At 46.8% G+C, this 6377-nt stretch overlaps 1 pseudogene; it reads right to left on the bottom strand.

Moving 5' to 3' along the window:
• Positions 1-3254: 3254 nt before the first annotated feature.
• On the bottom strand, positions 3255-6115 carry LOC147251601 (EF-hand domain-containing protein 1 pseudogene; annotated as a pseudogene).
• Between the last annotated feature and the right edge of the window lie 262 nt (positions 6116-6377).

The following is a 6377-nucleotide window of genomic DNA, read 5'->3' as shown; positions in this document are numbered from 1 at the left end:
ATGCCCGACTCTCTAGCACTCGCTCCTGTATTGCTTACATGGTATTGACCCAACTTGCCTCTGACCTTTTCCTCTCGTCTCCGCACTAGTAAACCCTCCAACCCTCCGAAGGTGATCAAGACACTTGTGGCCCCTTCCTCACCAGTTGTTCTCTTCTGTTCACCCTGCAGCCCCGCACCTTCGCCCCAACATACATCAGCACCTCCCTGGCATCATCGGGCATCATCCACCCTTCATCATCTCCTGCTGGAGCGGGTTTCTTCTTTATGGAGAAGACGGACAAGACCTTGAGACCCAGCTTCGACTACAGAGGACTGGATGATCACGATAAAGAACCGTTATCCAATGCTACTCATCTCCTCAGCCTTTGAACTGCTACAGTGGTCCACATCTAAAACAGCTGTCATCATCAGTGACATCATTGGCTATCATCTGATTCATCTAAGGATGCCGTCAGATCACAGTGCAGTCGAGGAGATGCTAAGCTGGCGTGTGCTGCATCTGACTAGTGTCAGCGCTCTCAACCACCTGCTTCTTCCTCTGTCCCTCCTCAACTGGTTGAGGCAGAAAGCTGTCCTGGTTGGCTCCACATTTCTGCCTCATAAAGGAAGGTTTTTGTCATTGCTGTCTCAGCGTGTTCTGTTTCTCAGGTGTGTTGTTTCTCAGGTGTATTCTGTCTCAGGTGTGTTCTGTCTCAGGTGCATTCTGTCTCAGGTGCATTCTGTCTCAGGTGCATTCTGTCTCAGGTGCGTTCTGTCTCAGGTGCATTCTGTCTCAGGTGCGTTCTGTCTCAGGTGTGTTCTGTCTCAGGTGCATTCTGTCTCAGGTGTGTTGTTTCTCAGGTGTATTCTGTCTCAGTTGTGTTCTGTCTCAGGTGTGTTCTGTCTCAGGTGCATTCTGTCTCAGGTGTGTTGTTTCTCAGGTGTGTTGTTTCTCAGGTGTATTCTGTCTCAGTTGTGTTCTGTCTCAGGTGTGTTCTGTCTCAGGTGTGTTGTGTCTGAGGTGTGTTCTGTCTCAGGTGTGTTCTGTCTCAGGTGCATTCTGTCTCAGGTGTGTTGTTTCTCAGGTGTATTCTGTCTCAGTTGTGTTCTGTCTCAGGTGTGTTCTGTCTCAGGTGCATTCTGTCTCAGGTGTGTTGTTTCTCAGGTGTATTCTGTCTCAGTTGTGTTCTGTCTCAGGTGTGTTCTGTCTCAGGTGCATTCTGTCTCAGGTGTGTTGTTTCTCAGGTGTGTTGTTTCTCAGGTGTATTCTGTCTCAGGTGTGTTCTGTCTCAGGTGCATTCTGTCTCAGGTGTGTTGTGTCTCAGGTGCATTCTGTCTCAGGTGCATTCTGTCTCAGGTGTGTTGTGTCTGAGGTGCATTCTGTCTCAGGTGTGTTCTGTCTCAGGTGTGTTCTGTCTCAGGTGCATTCTGTCTCAGGTGCGTTCTGTCTCAGGTGTGTTGTTTCTCAGGTGTATTCTGTCTCAGGTGTGTTCTGTCTCAGGTGTGTTCTCTCTCAGGTGTGTTCTGTCTCAGTTGTTTTCTGTCTCAGGTGCATTCTGTCTCAGGTGCGTTCTGTCTCAGGTGTGTTCTGTCTCAGGTGCGTTCTGTCTCAGGTGTGTTCTGTCTCAGGTGTGTTCTGTCTCAGGTGTTATGTTTCTCAAGTGTATTCTGTCTCAGGAGTGTTCTGTCTCAGGTGCATTATGTCTCAGGTGCATTCTGTCTCAGGTGTGTTGTGTCTCAGGTGTGTTGTTTCTCAGGTGTATTCTGTCTCAGTTGTGTTCTGTCTCAGGTGTGTTCTGTCTCAGGTGCATTCTGTCTCAGGTGTGTTGTTTCTCAGGTGTATTCTGTCTCAGGTGTATTCTGTCTCAGGTGTGTTCTGTCTCAGGTGCATTCTGTCTCAGGTGTGTTGTTTCTCAGGTGTATTCTGTCTCAGGTGTGTTCTGTCTCAGGTGCATTCTGTCTCAGGTGCATTCTGTCTCAGGTGTATTCTGTCTCAGGTGCATTCTGTCTCAGGTGTATTCTGTCTCAGGTGTGTTCTGTCTCAGGTGTGTTCTGTCTCAGGTGCATTCTGTCTCAGGTGTGTTGTCTCTCAGGTGTATTCTGTCTCAGGTGTGTTCTGTCTCAGGTGCATTCTGTCTCAGGTGCATTCTGTCTCAGGTGTGTTGTTTCTCAGGTGTATTCTGTCTCAGGTGTGTTCTGTCTCAGGTGTGTTCTGTCTCAGTTGTGTTCTGTCTCAGGTGCTTTCTGTCTCAGGTGCGTTCTTTCTCGGGTGTTTTCTGTCTCAGGTGCGTTCTGTCTCAGGTGTGTTCTGTCTCAGGTGTGTTGTTTCTCAGGTGTATTCTGTCGCAGTTGTGTTCTGTCTCTGGTGTGTTCTGTCTCTGGTGTGTTCTGTCTCAGGTGTGTTCTGTCTCAGGTGTGTTGTTTCTCAGGTGTATTCTGTCGCAGTTGTGTTCTGTCTCAGGTGTGTTCTGTCTCAGGTGTATTCTGTCTCAGGTGTGTTGTTTCTCAGGTGTATTCTGTCTCAGTTGTGTTCTGTCTCAGGTGTATTCTGTCTCAGGTGTGTTCTGTCTCAGGTGTGTTGTGTCTCAGGTGTGTTGTGTCTCAGGTGTGTTGTTTCTCAGGTGTATCCTGTCTCAGTTGTGTTCTGTCTCAGGTGTATTCTGTCTCAGGTGTGTTCTGTCTCAGGTGTGTTGTTTCTCAGGTGTATTCTGTCTCAGGTGTGTTCTGTCTCAGGTGCATTCTGTCTCAGGTGCATTCTGTCTCAGGTGTGTTGTTTCTCAGGTGTGTTGTTTCTCAGGTGTGTTCTGTCTCAGGTGCATTCTGTCTCAGGTGTGTTGTTTCTCAGGTGTATCCTGTCTCAGTTGTGTTCTGTCTCAGGTGTATTCTGTCTCAGGTGTGTTCTGTCTCAGGTGTGTTGTTTCTCAGGTGTATTCTGTCTCAGGTGTGTTCTGTCTCAGGTGTATTCTGTCTCAGGTGTGTTCTGTCTCAGGTGTGTTTTGTCTCATGGAGAATTGTTGGGTGTAAATTAACAGCAGGTGTGGTTCTAGATCTGCTCTACGAGTAACATAATAATGTGTAATATGCATAATAACATAATATCAATGAAATGGGATTTTTGTGGTTTGATGCTATACAAATAAAATCTACTTGACTAAAAGAATACTGACCAATAATCAAAATAACTTCCACAAAAACATAAAAATCTCTTCATGAATTTAGAAATTTAATTTCTGTTTTAAATAAAACCTTAACTTGTAATTAGTAACATACTCCACAAAATCCAGTCAGTGCAACTTCAACATGTCCAGTATCTAGTTGTTAAGGTAACGATGTCCATCATCCATCCATTTTCTATACCTCTTATCCTTTAAGGAGGGGTGGAGCCTATCCCAGCTGACATTGGGTGAGAGGCGGGGTTCACTCGCCAGGTCACCACTACGTCTCAGGGCCATTAAGAGCAATTAGGGGTTCAGTATCTTGCTCAAGGACACTTGGACATGGTCACCGGGGGAAATGGGGATCAAACCAGCGACCCTTCAGTTGCTCAACACCCACCGTACCTCTGACCCATAGCGCCCCCTTAACAATGATGTCACATTCCTTATATATGAGTCACTGGCATCTTCCTACCCATGTAGAAATTTTGTCTTGTTTTACTCATGGACTTCAAAGGAAGCTTTTATACATCTTGGTCTTTTCTGGCCTGCAAGTGTTGCTACAGTGTCAGATCCTCATGTTGAGTGATGCCAAAGCATCACATGGTGAAGTTCCAGCGTTTGCTAGTAACCCTTTGCGCTGGTTCGTCTGTTGACATCAACATGTGCCGATCCCATATATGGGCAGGCACACAGCCTTATACCAGCCTCTCCACCATGCAGTGGCTCCCACAACATGTTTTTGGGGGTTTCAGGGGAAGTCAACTTTGTTGATTGTCCTAAAGAGGCGAGCAGCAGGTAAACTTGGTAGAGCTGCTTGTTCCATACCAAAAACAGAAAAAATCACCAATGTCTCATCAGTTCATTCGTCCTGGTCGACCCCAGCCCTGCTCCCCCTGCCCGCAAGTTTTCCCACCTGGTCTCAGATTATCTGTTTGACTTAAGTTGCCAGGCCTGCTGGTTCTCCCCAGTGTTTGCTGGTTTCACCTGTAAATTTGGTTTATGTGCATTATTAATTAATCACCAAAACCTGACAATCTCAACCGTTCATCAGTTCAATTTCAGCAATAATCTGTGATTTCACTGTTATCTGGAATCTCATTCAGTCATTAAACGTCTCATCAGTGAGCAAGCAGCGCGCTGCTGTCATGACATCATGATGGTGGCTAGATTACATTGGCTGGGTGTTTTCTCACACGCATCTTCTGGCACAAAGAGTCCAGTGTCTGAAAGGGGATCTGGTTTGAGATGGACTCCAGGTACTTCAGCACATAGAGGTCAGCATCAGTCAACATGAAGCGCTGGCCGAACACATCCACAGTAGATCCAATAACAAAGTCTGCAGGTGAGTAGAACTCCGGATTGTCGATGGTAGAACCAGGCTTGGGGACACGTGTCTTTTTTAGGTATTTCCCAGCAATGATGCCGGAGTTGCGGGTGGACTTTTCAAAAATACTGATTGTGCCATTTGACAGGAAGTAAGACAAAACGAAACACCGACCTTCATCTTGTGGCTTCTGGGAGTCCAGCTTTGCACTATAGCGCAACACTTTTTGGGAATTTTCCAGCATCTTTAGCACATTTGTTTTTGGGCGCTTAGGAATCACAGACAAGCACGTCTGAAGAGAGTCTTCAAGTGACCCAAAGCCATTGTAGGGAGGAGTCTCCTTCCTCCTGTTTTGAAGTACATCCTTCTCCTCTGGTTGCGGGATGACATTCATTTCAATGTCTGGATAGTTCTTCTGGTAATAATCCCTAGTAAAGCCATCACAGTTATAGAGCAGGTAGCAACGTCCCAGCAGCTCAATTTTCTGACCAACCTGGAAGTCTTTGGGGGAGTAGTACTCTTGCACTTCCTCTGGTGAAATCTCCAGTACACAGCTAGGGAAGGACTTAGACTCTGGCTTCATTGCTTTGGGAAGTTTCTGTCTGCGCAGAAATATTGGGAAGAGGTCCCGGCCACTGTTGGGTTTGTGGACCTCTCTGATCTCCACTTTGTCATCCACCAGGTAATACTGGATCGTAACGGGCCAGGTGTACCGATGCGCAGAGTCAGTGTCATCCCACATGGCAAAGAAATGCAGCACCTTGCCATCCATGGTAAGAAACTGATGTTTGTGGTCATAATCAGAGGGTGTTCTGTAGGAGAGCGGAGATCTTTGGCGTTGTTTGGTGTAAGGATCCTCTAGCATTGGCTCAGGCTTGTTCAGAACAATGCCCTTTCTTTCCATAAATTGCTTTGTAAAGGCATCACACTGTACAATATGGTACTTGATCCCATGCACCATCAAGTCCATGCCAAGGTTGAAGTCTTTCCAATGGTAATGTTCGCCACTCTCATTCTTTACCAGATGCTGCCGACAGACCCGCTGTCCCTGTGGTATTCCAGAATTCTCCACCCTGGGCTCAGTGATTGACATGCTGTCATTGTCAAGGTAATAGTAAATGATAACAGGGCGCACGCGGTGATCCTCCAGAAACGAGTGCAGGATATCCTCAGTAAAGTATGCAAAGAAACGTAGCACCTTCTTGTCAAGGGCCACATGTGCTGGGATGAAGGCTTCATATTGGTTCTTGTCAAAGGATCCGTAGGAGAAGGCTGGTGCCTCTGTCGACAGCTCGTCGATCTCCTGGATCAGCGATGTTTTTGGGTTCTGTCTAATGGGACAAGGCAGAGTGAGGCCGTCCTGCTGCTCCACAGTCTGGTGTTTACGGAAGTCTGTTTTTGTTACATCCGCAAAAGTGTAACCTGGTAAAAATGGTAATTTTTGGCTCTTCCACATCCAAGACAGAAGATCTGGACAACGACTGAAAAAAAAGGCAACTGTCTGAAAAGATGAACACCCTCAATCACAGAACACCACCATACCACTCACAGTGATGTCACGCCCCAGTCACAGTGATGTCACGCCCCAGTCACAGTGATGTCACCCAACACTCACTCTTTGATGTCATGCAACACTCAGTGATGTCATCTCAGAGTTCTGACCCTACTGCAGTGAGCGTTGATTCTGTCAGAATGACTGAGATAATGTGACGCTGACCTTTGACCCCTGGATTTACCTGTCATTTTGGTAATGAAAAGTCTGAGCAATGTGAAATTGTCGGCTTTTGGGAGAGATGATGCACCAAAAAAGAGTCCCACTGTGTAGAATCTCCTGGTGGGGGTTCAGATCCACATGATGATGACCAAGACGACAAACTCCACCACACTGCCAAAGAACTGGCCCAGCAGGAAATG

The sequence above is a fragment of the Aulostomus chinensis genome, chromosome 13 (genome assembly GCF_037954235.1).
Source record: "Aulostomus chinensis isolate RoL2024-O1b breed Wild chromosome 13, RoL_Achi_v1.0, whole genome shotgun sequence".
Taxonomy (NCBI): Eukaryota; Metazoa; Chordata; class Actinopteri; order Syngnathiformes; family Aulostomidae; genus Aulostomus; species Aulostomus chinensis.
Note: the sequence above shows the minus strand (reverse complement) of the source record. Positions and strands in the feature narration are given on the sequence as shown.